Raw genomic sequence first — 14756 nt, 5'->3', positions numbered from 1 at the left:
CTCTGCAGATTGGGCCTGCCGTGCCCTTGGCTCCAAACCTCACCCTAGCTTGTGTTTTCAGACTTCTGTCATCACACTCCTGGCCCACAAGTCCTCCCAATTGGGAATTCTAGAGCCACAATGAAGCACTCTGCTTGCCCCCCAGAAGAAAAACTTTGTCTATGGCATTGCCCAGAAACCCCAAATGAAAATCAACGTGCTCGGCCCTCAGAAACACCCCATACATAGTCTACCCTAAGAAATAATGCTCTGTCTTACATAGCCTGAGCCCAGACCTTCAGACAGACATGGAGACAGCTGGCCACACACCCAGCACATAGGACCCGCCATGGTCTTAGGCCATTTATCCCTTCCCATTGACCTGGGTGTCTTCCTGGAGGTATGTTCTGAGGCTATGTCAGACTGTGCATTTTTTTCAGAGTGGCCTATGAAATTGGCTTAGGGGCCTTGCAGGTTTCTCCTAATCTGGGTTTGGGAAAATGAGATGGGCTGAGATTCCTCAGGAGAGCAAGCCCAGTGATGTGGTGTAGTCCTGGAGGCCCCATCTGGAGGGCATATGTGTCAGGAATTTGGGTCCAAAGTCTTCAGACATAAACTCGGGTCAGAGTTAGGGGAGAGGTGATGGCAGACCCGATCTGCAGACCCTGAGGGCAGCTCCTCGGGATTTGAGATTCGGACAGCAGGAGGCAGGAGCACAGGCTTTTCTGTCTGATATGTTTGTCTAAGATGGCCACGAAATGGAGCGGTGGCCTCATGGGTCCATGTGAGATTCTACCTCTCTGGGAATTCTGCCTGGCACCCAAGAGTTTGGTGTCTTTCAGGGGATGGGAGGAGGGTGGTTTTCCGTGTCATGGGTCCCGTCCAAACATCAGAAAGTGGGCCCCATATCTAGCATTTGAAATAGTCATGGGGCAAGTATGTCATCTCTACCCATCCTTGGTATTCAGGCACCTGTCCCCAGACCTTTGTTGGAATCCCTGCCAATGGGGGAACGTGAAGCACAATAGAGAACTCCTCCTTCATCATGGCAGGAAACATGGCTGGTGTGATGGGTGTCCAACCCTCAAAGGGGGAACGAGGTACAGGACCAATGAGGCCACGCCCACCCGTGAGGGCTGCCCTGGAACAAAAATGCATTGTGACTCTCAGCCCGAACATGCTTTCAAATAATACCTCTCAGTTGCACCACTATGATCCTGAATTGCAGGACTGATATGCCTCTAGGCAAGAACATAAAACTTGGTGGGATTTTCCAGTTGCCCAGACCCAGAGCCCGTCTCTGGAATCCCTGTTTTGGAGCACCCTTAAGATGGAAAACAGCACTCTTCCCTTCCACGAAAAAGCTACCAAATTATGGGGAGCCACCAGGATCCATAGAGAGGAAAAGTCTTCCATTTTCCCATGAGAACACCCCTGCATTCCGAGGCCATCCTGGACACACAATCTAGAGAGAAAAGCCTGTGCTACCGCTTTCCATTCACCCTAATTACACTTCCAGACGAGCTACCCTCCAGGTCTATGCATTGGGCCTGCGATCACCATGCCACTCACCCTAATCCAAATTTGTATTTGCAGACTTCTCTACCAAAACCATGGCACACATGCCCTCCAGGATGGGGTCTCTGGTTCCCCACTACAGGACTGTCCCTGCCATCCCCAAGGAAACTGTGTTTGTCACAGTTGCACAAACCTTCTAGAATAGGAGAAACCTACAAGGACTCTGAGCCTACCCCAATATTGGCAGATGCTCTGAACCCAAATGCGCAGTCTGAAATACCCCGATTACCTACATCCAGGCAGACAGACAAATCAATTGTCCTGAGTCAGAAGAGTAAACGTAACGTGTCCCTAGGACGTCATTGGAACCTTAGATTCAGTTTTCAGACACCTATCCTCAGAGGCCTGTTCTGGAATGCGAATTTATGACACAACATGTGGTCCTGGGCCAAACAACAGAACATCTCCTATCCACAGAAGGAAACCGGTCCCTTCCATCTGTGCTAAAGCCCAGGTTAGTAGAATCCTGGACAGCACCTTAGCCATAAGCACTTTCTAAGATCTCCCTGGTAACAAACCAGCTTGTGGCCCATATGCAGAGATTCCATGTCAACTCAAGGACTTGGTACTTCGATCCAGAGACAGCATAACGAACCTGCCATGTTCCTCAGCTGCAATGGTCAATGGAGTTGAGCTTTGCAGGCATCCATGCGGTAGTGCTCTGCTACCCAAACTTTCCACATGGGGGACCCTGGAGCAAATAAACCAGACTCCATCTTTCCAGTAGAACTAAACATTGCTGTCTGGAGCAGCTCATAAGCCTCAATGGGAAAACCCATCCCTGGCCCTCCATTATTCAGTCATCATAGACACAAACTCCAGTGTGAGCAAATATGTGACATCTGCCCTTACTCAGGTTCTGGATATCTCCAATAAGCTGCTGCACATAGGAACTGCCTTCCCTCGACACTGAATTGGACCGTTGCTTCTCTTTACAATTCCATCTTCACCCGGCTGGTCCACAGGCCATCTTGATAGGAAATTCTGGAGCCACAACGGAAAATTCTGCCTTCCCTATAGAAAGAAGTGCCTGGTGAGTCTGGCAAGGAACCACAGATGAGAATCAATCTGCTAGGCCCTTGAGGGAACCCCTATTTATAGGTTGCCCTCGCCACTAGTGCTCTGTCTGCTAGAGCCTGAGCCCCGACCTAGTGTCAGTCACCAGAAAGTGGGCCCCAAATCTAGTATTTGGGATTGCCATGGCCCAAGTATGTCATCTCTATCCATCCTTGTTATTCAGGCACCTGTCTCCAGACATTTGTTGGAATCCCTGACAATGGGGAAACCTAAAGCACAATAGAGAACTCCTCTTTCCCCATGCCAATAAAACTGGCAGTTGTGATGGGTGTCCAATCCTTAAAGGGGGAGCCAGTTACAAGACCAATGAGACCATACCCACTCCTGAGGGCTGCCCTGGGCACAAACAGGCATTGTGACTCTCAGCCTGACCATGCTTTGAAACCATCCCTCTCAGTTGCACCACCATGATCCCGCATTGCAGGCCTGGTACGACTCCAGGCACAAATCCTAAAACTTGGTCATATTTTGAGGTGTCCATGCCCAGAGCCGATCTCTGCAATCCCTGTTTTGGGGCACCCCTAAGATGTAAAGTAACACTCTTCTCTTCCCCAAAAATGTGACCAAACTATGGGGAGACACCAGGATACATAGAGAATAAAAGTCTCCCATGGACTCATGAGAACACCCCTGCATTACAAGGCAATCCTGGATACACAATCCAGAGAGAAAATCCTGTGCTACCGCCTTCTAGTCACCCCAATTACAGTTTCAGACGAGGTGACCTCCATGTTTATGCCATTGGGCCTATGATCACCTCGCCACTCAACCTAATTCAAATTTGTTTTTGCAGACTTCGCTACCTAAACAATGGCACACATGCCTTCCAGGATGGGGTCTCTGGATCCACATGACAGGACTGTCCCTGCCATCCCCAAGGAAACTGTGCTTGTCACAGTTGCCCAAACCTTATAGAATAGGAGAAACCTGCAAGTCCCCTGAGCCTACCTCAATATTGGCGGCCGCTCTGAACACAAATGTGCAGTCTGAAATACTCTGATCTCCTAAATCCAGGCAGACAGCCAAATCAATGGTACTGAGTCAGATTGGAGAACAAAATATGCCCTTGGATGTTACTGGAATCCTAGATTCGGTTTTCAGACATCTGTCTTCAGAGGCCTGTTCTGGAATGTGAACTTATGTTATAACATGTGGGCCCTGGTCCACACAACAGAACATCCTGTCCCCTGAAAAGAAAAAAGGGCATCCTGTCCCCAGATGCCCTTCCATCTGTGCCAAAGCCCAGGGTAGTAGAATCCTGGACAGCACCTTAGCCACCAGCACATTCTAAGATCTCCCTGGTAACAAACCAGCATTGTGGCCCATCTGCAAGTGATTCCATGTCAACTCCAGGACTTGGCACTTTGCTCAAGAGACAGCAGAACGAACCAGCCATGTTCCTCATCTGCAATGGTCAATGGAGTTGAGCTTTCCAGGCATTTATGCAGTAGAGCTCTGCTACCCAAACTTTCCACATGGGGGACCCTGGAGCAAAAATACCAGACTCCACCTGTCCAGTAGAACGAAACCTTGCTGTATGGATCAACTCATAAACCTCAACGTGAAAACCCCTCCACGGCCTCTTGACGACATTCCCCCATTGGTCAGTCATCATTGACACAAAATCCAGTGTGAGCAAACATCTGACATCCACCCTTATTCTGGTGCTGGATGTCTCGAATAAACTGCTGCCTATTGGAAATGTCTTCCACTTGGCACTGAATTGAACCATGGCTTTTGTTTACAATTCCATCCACACCCGACTGGTCCCCAAGCCCTCTTGATAGGGAAATCGGGAGTCACAATGCAGCATTCTGCCTTCCCCCTTGAATGAAGAAGTGCCTGGTGAGTCTGCCCCAAAACCCCACATGAGGATCAATCTTCCCAGTCCTCTATTCCACCCTGTTTTATAGGCTGCCATGGCACTAATGCTGTGTCTGACAGAACCTGATCCCTGACTGAGTTTCAGCCACCAGAGAGTGGGCCCCATATATAGCATTTTGGATGGCCATGGCCCAAGTACGTCATCTCTACCGATCCTTGATATTCAGGAACCTGTCCCGAGACCTTGGCTGGAATCCCTGCCAATGGGGGAACCTGACGCAACAGAGAACTCCTTCCCCTTGGCAATAAACCTGGCTGTTAGGATGGGTGTCCAACCCTGGAAGAGGGAGCTAGTTAAAAGTCAATGAGACCACACCCACTCCTGAGGGCCGACCTGGGCAAAAACAGGCATTGTGACCCTCAGCCTGACCATGTTTTCAATCAATCCCTATCAGTTGCTCCAGCATAATCCCGCATTGCAGGCCTGCTACGTCTCTAGGCACAAATCCTAAAACTTGGTGGGATTTTCCAAGTCCCCAGACCCAGAGCCCATCTCTGGAATCCCTGTTTTGGGGCACCCATAAGATGTAAAACAGCACTCTTCCCTTCCCCGGAAAAGCCACCAAACTATGGGGAGCGACCAGTATACATAGAGAGGAAACAACTCCCATGGACCCAAAAGAACACACCTGCATTCGGAGGCCATCCTGGACACACAATCCAGAGAAAAAAGCCTGTGCTACCACCTTCCATTCACCCTAAATACAGTTCCAGACGATCTACTTTCCAGGTCTATGCATTGGGTCTATGATCACCTTGCCATCCACCCTAAACTGAATTTGTGTTAGCAGACTTCTGTACGTAAACCATGGCACACGTGCCTTCCAAGATCGGGTCTCTAGATCCACACTACAGGACTGTCCCTGCCATCCCCAAGGAAACTGTGACCATCACAGTTGCCCAAACCTTCTAGATTAGGAGAATCCTGCAACGCCCCTGAGCCTACCTCAATATTGGCTGCCACTCTGAATGCAATTGTGCAGTCTGAAACATCCTGATAACCTACATCCAGGCAGATAGCCAAATCAATGGTCCTGAGTCAGAATAGTGAACCTAACATGCCCCTAGGATGTCATTGGAACCTTAGATTCAGTTTACAGACATCTGTCCTCAGAGGCCTGTTCTGGAATGTGACCTTATGGTACAACATGTGGTCCCTGGGCCACACAACAGAACATCTCCTGTCCCCAGAAGGAAACCATCCCCTTCCATCTGTGCCAAAGCCCAGGATAGTAGAATCCTGCACAACACCTTAGCCAACAGCACATTCTAAGTTCTCCCTTGTAACAAACCAGCTTGTGGCCCATCAGCAAGAGATTCCATGTGAACTCAAGGATTTGGTACTTCACTCCAGAGACAGCATAACGAACTTGCCATGTTCCTCAGCTGCAATGGTCAATGGAGTTGAGCTTTGCAGGCATCCATGCGGTAGTGCTCTGCTACACAAACTTTCCACATGGGGGACCTTGGAGGAAATAAACCAGACTCCACCTGTCCAGTAGAACAAAACCTTGCTGTTTGGAGCAGCTCATAAGCCTCAACATAAAAACCCCTCCGTGACCTCTTGACGCCACTCCTCCATTTGTCAATCATAGACACAAACTCGAGTGTGAGCAAATATCTGACATCCGCCCTTACTCAGGTGCTGGGTATCTGGAATAAGCCACTGCACATAGGAACTGCCTTCCACTTGGCACTGAATTGAACCGTAGCTTGTGTATACAATTCCATCCTCACCCAACTGGTCCCCAGGCCCTCTTGATAGGGAATTCTAGAGCCACAATGCAGCATTCTGCCAAGCAGATTATCCTCATGTGGAGTGGCCAGAAACTCCACATGAGGATAATCTGCTTGGCCCTCGAGGGAACCACAATTTATAGTTTGCCCTGGCCACTAGGGCTGTGTCTGACTGAGCCTGAGCCCCAACCTAGTGTCAGTCACCAGAGATTCGGCCCCACATCTAGCATTTGGGATTGCCATGGCCCAAGTACGTCATCTCTATCCATCCTTGGTATTTAGGCACCTGTCCCCAGACCTTGGCTGGAATCCCTCCCAATGAGGGAAACTGAAGCACAATAGAAAACTACTCCTTCCTCATTGCAAGACATTTGGCTCTTGTGATGGGTGTCCAACCCTCAAAGGGGGAGCCAGTTACAAGTCCAATGAGACCACGCCCACTCCTGAGGGCCGCCTTGGGCACAAACAGGCATTTTGACCCCCAGCCTGAGCATGCTTTCAAACACTCTCTCTTAGGTGCAAAACCATGATCCCACGTTGCAAGCCTCATATGCCCCTAGACCCAAATCCTAACCCTCAGTGGGATGTCCCAGACTCTCAGAACCAGATCACGGATCTGGAATCCCTGTTTTGGGGCACCCATAAGATGGAAAACAGCACTCTTCCCTTCCCCGAAATAGCCACCAAACTATAAAAGAGCTGCCAGGACCCATACAGAGGAAAAGTCTCTCATGGACTGATGAGACCACACCTGCATTCTGAGGCCGTCCTGGACACACAATCCAGAGAAAAAAGCCTGTGCTACTGCCTCCCAGTCACCCTAATTATAGTTCCTGACGAGCTGCCCTCCAGTTCTACAAATTGGGCCTGCGATCACATTGCCACAAAGTCGCTAACCCGAATTTGTGTTTCCAGACTTCTTTGTATATAATTTGGGTACAGTAGAGTGCCGAGTAGGTATATCCTCATTTGGGGTGTCTGGGAAGCTCCAGAGGGCAACATTTTTCTTCTAGAAGCCAGGCAGGGTGCTGCATTGTGGGTCCGGAATTGTCACGCTTGAGGGCTTGGGGGCAAGGAGTGTGAGGACGGAAGTCTGAGAAGACAAGCTAGACATAGGTTTCAGGGCTAGGCCAAGGCCGGCACACTCCACTGAGCTGAATCAAGATCTCGTGCATCTGAAGTCAGGGTGAGAATCTGACGTTGGCTCAATTTGGAGTTCCTGTTCATGATTTCCCCTTCATAAAGCGGTGGGGGGGGGTTGGCATCACAAAGCTATCGAGGTTTTTGTAAGTTGGGAGTTGAGAAATGCTCCAAAACGCAAAGATTCCTTCTGCAGGACATTTGAGACATGTTTGATGGCTCCAGGATGTCCCATACTGAACGACAACAGAGCAGGGTTCTAATGATGGATGCCTGGGCAGCCCGCCTCGCATTCCAATTGTTTCCTAGCCACAAGACAGGTTCGATATTCTGGCTCTGGGGGATCAACCAATGGGGCTGAGTTGAAATTGAGTCTCCTGCGGGTGGGTCATAATGTTCGTTTGTGTCCATGGAGACCTTGGAATGGGGCGGTGGCACCAGTCCACTGAAGGATTGTCCTAACCAGAGATTTTGAGACAGCTTCAATGAGCAAGTTTCCCATTTGGAGACAAGATTTGTTTTAATTGGTGCCTCAGGAAACCCCCTTTTGCTGGTATTGGAAACCAGGCCTCTGAAGAGAGATACCTGGAAACCACAACAATGGATCTGATTAGGGACTAGGGGCCTGTCTGGTTCAGTCGTATTCTCTGGCGACATCTGTCTATGGTATGAGTGGAGGGAGTTGATCAGCTGGTGTCAGACTGCCCCTGTTTTTCTGGGTGGCCTACACTATTGGGATGGTCTTGGGAACTTTGGAGATTTCTCCTAATTTATACAATTATGGACAATGGAAGGGAAAGAATTCCTGTGGATTGGGCAGGCACAGACCTGATATGTGGCTCCAGGGAACCCAGCCTGGAGGGTGTGTGTTCCAGGACTGTGGGGACAGATGTCTGAAAACTCAAACTCAGCTTAGGTTTGGGGACATAGGTATGGCCAGATCTAGAGACCATGAGGAGAACTCTTCAGGATATGAAGAAAGGGCGAGTGTGAGGCACTTGTTTAGGCTTTTGTCTCTGGATATTGTGTCACCAATGGCGTGGAACGTCTGGGTGATTTCATGGGCAATGGACGAGTCTTCCTCTCTGGGGATTAGGTCCGATCCCAAGAGTTTGGGGTCATTCTGTGGGATGGGAGGTGTCCATTTTGTTTTTTTAACCTCAGGTGTCCCACCAAAAGAGGGATTCCAAAGCTGAGCCCTGGGGAGGGGCGACTGGACAACCAGAAATCTGGTTAAAAATGGTGACCTAGGGACATGGCAAGCCCATTAGGATGTCTAATGGTCCAGCCACTGAAAGGACTTACTAGAGTACAGGACTCAAGCTGAGGGTCACAATGTGTGTTTAGCCCTTACCCACTCAAGCATCAGTGGGACTTCATGGTGAACACTGGCTTCTCTTACAATGAACGTTGGACAACATGCCAACCACAAGGTTTCTTGCCATGGTTAAGTAGGAGTTCCAATTTCTGCATCACGTTGACCCCTTGGCAGGGTTTGGATTTAAGGTCTAAGTTCTGAAGACTGAAAAGCTAGGTTGGGAAGAGATGATGAGCTAAGGCCATGGCGGGTACTATGTGCTCAGTGTGCGGTCAGCTGTCTGGGTGTTGGTCAGGAGGCCCGGGCTCAGGCTATGTCAGACAGTGTATTAGTGCCCAGGTTAGAATATATAATTTGGGTACAGTAGAGTGCCGTGTAGGTCTATCCTCATTTGGAGTGTCGGGGAAACTCCATAGGGCAATTTTTTTCTTCTGGAGGGCAGGCAGAGGGCTGCATTGTGAGTCCGGAATTGCCAACCTTGAGGGTTTGGGGGCCAGGAGTGTGAATAGGGAAGTCTAAGAACAAAAGCTAGACATAGGTTTCAGGGCAAGGGCAAGAATGGCACACTCTGCAGAGCTGAATCGAGATCTCGTGCATCTGAAGTCAGGGCGAGGATCAGACGTTGGCTCAGGTTGGAGTTCCTGTCCATGATTTCCCCTTCATAAAGGGGGGGGGGCGGCATCACAAAGCTATCAAGGTTTTCACAAGTTGGGAGTTTTGAGATCTTCCAAAATGCAAGGATTCCTTCTGCAGGACATTTGAGACCTGTTGAATGGCTCCAGGATGTTCCATACAGAATGACGCCAGAGCAGGGTTCTAAGGAAGGATTCCTGGGTAGCCCATCTTGCATTCCATTTGTCTCCTAGCCACAAGACAATTTCGATCTGCTGGCTATGGGGGAGCAACCAAGGGTGCTGAGATGAAATGGACACTCCTGGGGATGGGTCATAATGTGTGTTTGTGCCCATGGAGACCTTGGAATGGGCCGGTGGCACCAGGGCCCTGAAGGATTCTACTAACCGGAGATTTTGAGAAAGCTCCAAGGAGCAAGTTTCCCATGTGGAGACAAGATTCGTTTTAATTGGTGCCTCAGGAAACCCCCATATGCTGGTATTGGAAACCAGCCATCTGAGGAGAGATACCTGGAAATCACAGCATTGGATCTGATTAGGTCCTAGGGGCCTGTCCAGTTCAATCTTCTTATCTGGCGACATCTGTTTATAGTATTAGTGGAGGCAATTGCTTAGCTGTTGCCAGACCCCCCCTGATTGTCCGGGCAGCCTACACTTTTGGGATGGCCTCGGGGACTTTGGAGGTTTTTCCTAATTTGTGCGATTATGGACAATGGAAGGGGCAGATTTCCCATGCAGTGGGCAGGCAGAGACCTGATGTGTGGCTCCAGGGGCCCCAGCATGGATGGTGTGTGGGCCAGGACTGTGGGGACAGATGTCGAAAACACTAACTCAGCTTAGGTTTGGGGACATAGGTATGGCAGGCCAGATCTAGAGACCATGAGGAGAACTCTTCAGGATATGTATCAAGGGCGAGTGTGAGGCGCTTGCTCAGGCTTTTGTCTCTGGATTTTGTGTCAGCGATGGCTGTGGAATGTCGTGGAGGCCTCATGGGCCATGGACGTGTCTTCCTCTCTGTGTATTTGGCCCGATCCCAATTGTTTTGGGTCAATCTGTGGGATGGGAGGAGTCTTTCAATTTTGTTCCCTGAGGTGTCCCACCAAAAGAGGTACTCTAGAGCAGACCACTTTGGAGGGACGACTGGACAACCAGAAATCTGGTTAAATATTGGTGCCTAGGGGCATGGCAAGCACAATATGCCTTCTAATGGTCCAGCCACTGAGAGGCCTTCCTTGAGGACAGAACTCACGCTGAGGGTCACAATGCATGTTTATGCCCTCATGGCACTCAAGCATGAGCAGGGACTCATGGTGCATGCTGGTTTCTCCTACTCTGAACATTGGACAACATGCCAACCACAAGTTTGGCCACAATGGGGAAGCATTAGTTCTGATTGCTGCATCTCATTCACCCTTGGGCAGTGATCGGAGATAAGGTCTTGGTTCTGAAGTCTGAAAACTGAGTTTGGGAAGAGATGACAACCTAAGGACATGTCGTGTCTCATGTGCTCAGTGTAGAGCCAGCTGTCTGCATGTCGGTCAGAAGGTCCGGGCTCAGGCAGTGTCAGACAGGGCATGAGTGCCCAGAGTAGATTGTATAATTGGGGTACCGTGCACATTGATCCTCATTTGGCGTTTCAGGGTAGCCCCAAGAGCAAAGTTTTTCTTCTGGACGGCAGGCAGAGTGCTGCATTGTGGCTCCGGAATTCCCAAAGTGGATGCCTTGTGGGCAAGGAGTGTGAGGACGGAAGTCTGAGAAAACATGTTAGGCATACGTTTTGGGGCAAGGGCACGGCAGGCACCCTCTGCATATCTGAATCAGGATTTCAGCATCTGAAGTCAGGTCAAGGATCAGACGTAGATTCAGGTTGTAATTTCTGTCCATTATGGCCCCTTCATGAAGGGGGCATCAACTCGAGGCCATGTAGGTATTCCCATGATGGGAGTTGTGAGATGCTCAAACTGCAAGGATTCCTTATGATCGACAATTGAGACCTGTTGGATCGCTCCAGGATGTCCCATATGGAATGATGCCAGAGCATGGATCTAAGGATGGATGCCTGGGCAGCCCACCTCTCATTCCAATTGTCTCCTAGCGAATAGACAGGTTCGAAATGCTGGCTCTTGGGGAGCAACAGAGGGGGCTGAGTTGAAATGGAATCTCCTGTAGATGGGTCCTAATGTGGGTTTGTGTCCATAAGGCCCTTGGAATGGGGCAGTGGCACCAGGGCCCTGAAGGATTCTCCTAACCGGAGATTTTGCGACAGCTCCAAAGGACAAGTTTCCCATGTGGAGACGAGATTTGTTCTTATTGGTGCCTCAAGGTACCCCCCATAAGCTGATATTGGAAACCAGGCCTCTGAGGAGAGATACCTGGAAACCAAAGCACTGGATCGGATTAGGACCTAGGGGTCTGTCCGGTTCAATCTTCTTCTCTGGGGACATCCATCTACGGTATGAGTGGAGGTAGATGCTCAGCTGGTGTCAGACCGCCCCTGTTTGTCCCGGGCAGCCTACACTATTGGGATGTCCTCGGGGACATTGGAGGTTTCTCCTAATTTGTACGATTGTGGACAATGGAATGGACAGAATTCCCGTGGAGTGGGCAGGCACAGTCCTGATGTGAGGCTCCAGGGGCCCCAGCCTGGAGGGTGTGTGGGCCAGGACTATGGGGACAGAAGACTGAAAATACAAACTCGGCTTAGGTTTGGGAACATAGGTATGGTAGGCCTAATCTACAGACCGTGAGGAGAACTCTTCGGGATATGAAGAAAGAGCTAGTTTAAGGTGCTTGCTCAGGCTCTTTTGTCTCTGGATTTTGTGTCAACGATGGCCGTGGAATGTTGGAGAGGCCTCATGAGCCATGGAAGAGTCTTCCTCTCTGTGGATTTGGCCCATCCCCAAGAGTTTTGGGTCAATGTGTGGGATGGGATGAGTCCTTTCTGTTTTGTTACCTGAGGTTTCCCACCAAAAGAGGGATTCCAGAGCCGAGCCCTGGGGAGGGGCACATGGGCCACCTAAACTCTGGTTAAAAATTGGGGCCTAGCGGCATGGCATGCCCAATGTGCTGTCTCATGGTCCAGCCACTGAGAAGTCTTACTGATGGACCGTGCTCACTCTGAGGGGCACAGTTCGTGTTTTTGTCCACCGCGGCCCTCAAGCATGGGCACAGCCTCATGGACCACACTGGTTTCAACTACACTGAACGTTGAACAACATGCCAACCACAATGTTTCTTGCCATGGGGAAGGAGTTCTGATTTCTCTATCATATTCTATGCTGGGCAGTGATTGGAGATAAGGTGTAGGATCTGAAGCCTGAAAACCATGGTTGGGAAGAGATGATGACCTAAGGCCATGATGGGTCCGATGTGCTCAGTGTGCTGCCACCTCGCCGGGTGTGGGTTGGGAGGTCCAGACTCAGGCTGTGTCAGACAGGGAATTAGTGCCCAGTGTAGCCTGTATAATTTTGGTACAGTCAAGTGGCATGCAGGTTTATCCACTTTTGGGGTTTCTCGGTTGCCCCATAGGGCAACGTTTTTCTTCTAGAGAGCAGGCAGAGTGCTGCATTGTAGTTCTGGAATTGCCAAACTGGAGGGCTTGTGGGCCAGGAGTTTGAGGACATAAATCTGAGAATACATGCTAGGCATAGGTTCCTGGGAAAGGGCACAGCAGGCAAAATCTGCACAGCTCAATTGAGATCTCGTGCATCTGAAGTCAGGCCAAGGATCAGATGATGGCTCAGGTTGGAGTTTCTGTCCATGATGGCCCTTTCATGAAGGGCAGGGGATCACGAGGACATGGAGGTTTTCCCATGATGATAGTTGTGAGATGCTCCAAACCACAAAGATTCCTTCTGCAGGACCATTGAGACTTCTTGGTTGGTTCCCGGACTTCCCATACAGAACTATTACAAGCAGGTTTCTAAGGATGGATGGCTGGGCTGCCTACCTTTCATTCCAATTGTCTCCTAGCAATAAGACAGGTACGATCTGCTGGCTCTGGGGGAGCAATCAAGTGGGCTGAGTTGAAATGGAATCTCCTGCGGTTGGGTCCTAATGTGGGTTTGTGTCCATGGAGACTTTGGAATGAGGCGGTTTCATCTGGCCCCTGAAGGCTTCTCGTAACCAGTGGCTTTGACACAGCTCCCCTGCAAAAGTTTCTCATGTGGAGACGAGATTTGTTCTGATGGTGCCTCAAGAATCAGCCATATGCTGGTATTGGAATCCAGGCGTTGGAGGAGAGATGCCTGGAAACCAAAGCAATGGATCCAATTAGGGCCTAGGGGCCTGTTCATTCCAATTTTCTTCTCTGTGGACATCTTTCTACGGGTCTGAGTGCAGGTAGGTGCTCAGATGGTCTCAGATTGCCCCTGTTTGTACTGGGTCACCTACACTATTGTGATGGCCTCGGGGACATTGGAGGTTTATCCTATTTGTAGGGTTGTGGCCAATGGAATGGGCAGAATTCCCTTGGAGAGGGCAGGTTCAGTCCTCAGGTTTGGCTCCAGGGGCCTGAGCCTGTAGGGTATGTGCGCTAGGGCTGTGGGGACAGTTGTCTGAAAACACGAAATCAGTTTAGGTTTTTGGTCGTAGGTATGGCAGGACTGATCTACAGAACGTGAGGAGAACTCTTGGGATATGAACAAAGGGCAAGTGTGAGACACTTCCTCCAGTTTTTGTCTCTGGATATTGTGTCACCAATGGCCGTGGAATGTCTGGGTGACCTCATGGGCAATGGACGAGTCTCCCTCTTTGGGGATTTGGCCCAAACGCAAGAGTTTCGGGTCATTCTGTGGCATGGGAGGAGTTCGTTCTGTTTTTTACCTCAGGTGTCCCACCAAAAGAAGGATTCCAGAGCAGAGCCCTGGGGAGTGGAGAATGGACAAACCGACGTCTGATTAAGAATGGGGACTAGGGAAATGGTATCCCCATATGGGGGCTCTTGGTCCAGCCACTGACAGGCCCTACTTGAGGACAGGACACACGCTGAGTGTCACAATGGGTTTTTGTGCCCAAAGCAGCCCTCAAGCATGGGCGGGGCCTCATGGGCCATGCTGGTTTCTCCTACTCTGAACTTTTGACAACATGCCAACCACATGATTTCTTCCCATGGGGAAGGAGGAGTTCTGATTTCTGCATCACGTTCACCCCTGGGCAATGATTGGAGATAAGTTCTAGGTTCTGACCTAAAAAATGACGTTGGAAGAGATGACGACTTAAGGCCATGGCGGGTCTTATGTACTCAGTGTGTGGCCAGCTGTCTGGGTGTCGGTTGGGATGTCTGGGCTCAGGCTGTGGCAGTCAGGATATTAGTGCCCATGGTAAAATGTATAATTGGGGACTATTCATGTTGCATGCAGGTTGATCCTCATTAAGGGTTTCTGGTTAGCCCAATAGGGCAACATTTTTCT

The sequence above is a fragment of the Neovison vison genome, chromosome 4 (genome assembly GCF_020171115.1).
Source record: "Neovison vison isolate M4711 chromosome 4, ASM_NN_V1, whole genome shotgun sequence".
Lineage (NCBI taxonomy): Eukaryota > Metazoa > Chordata > Mammalia > Carnivora > Mustelidae > Neogale > Neogale vison.
The sequence above is the reverse complement of the archived record's forward strand: the minus strand, read 5'-3'. Positions refer to the sequence as shown.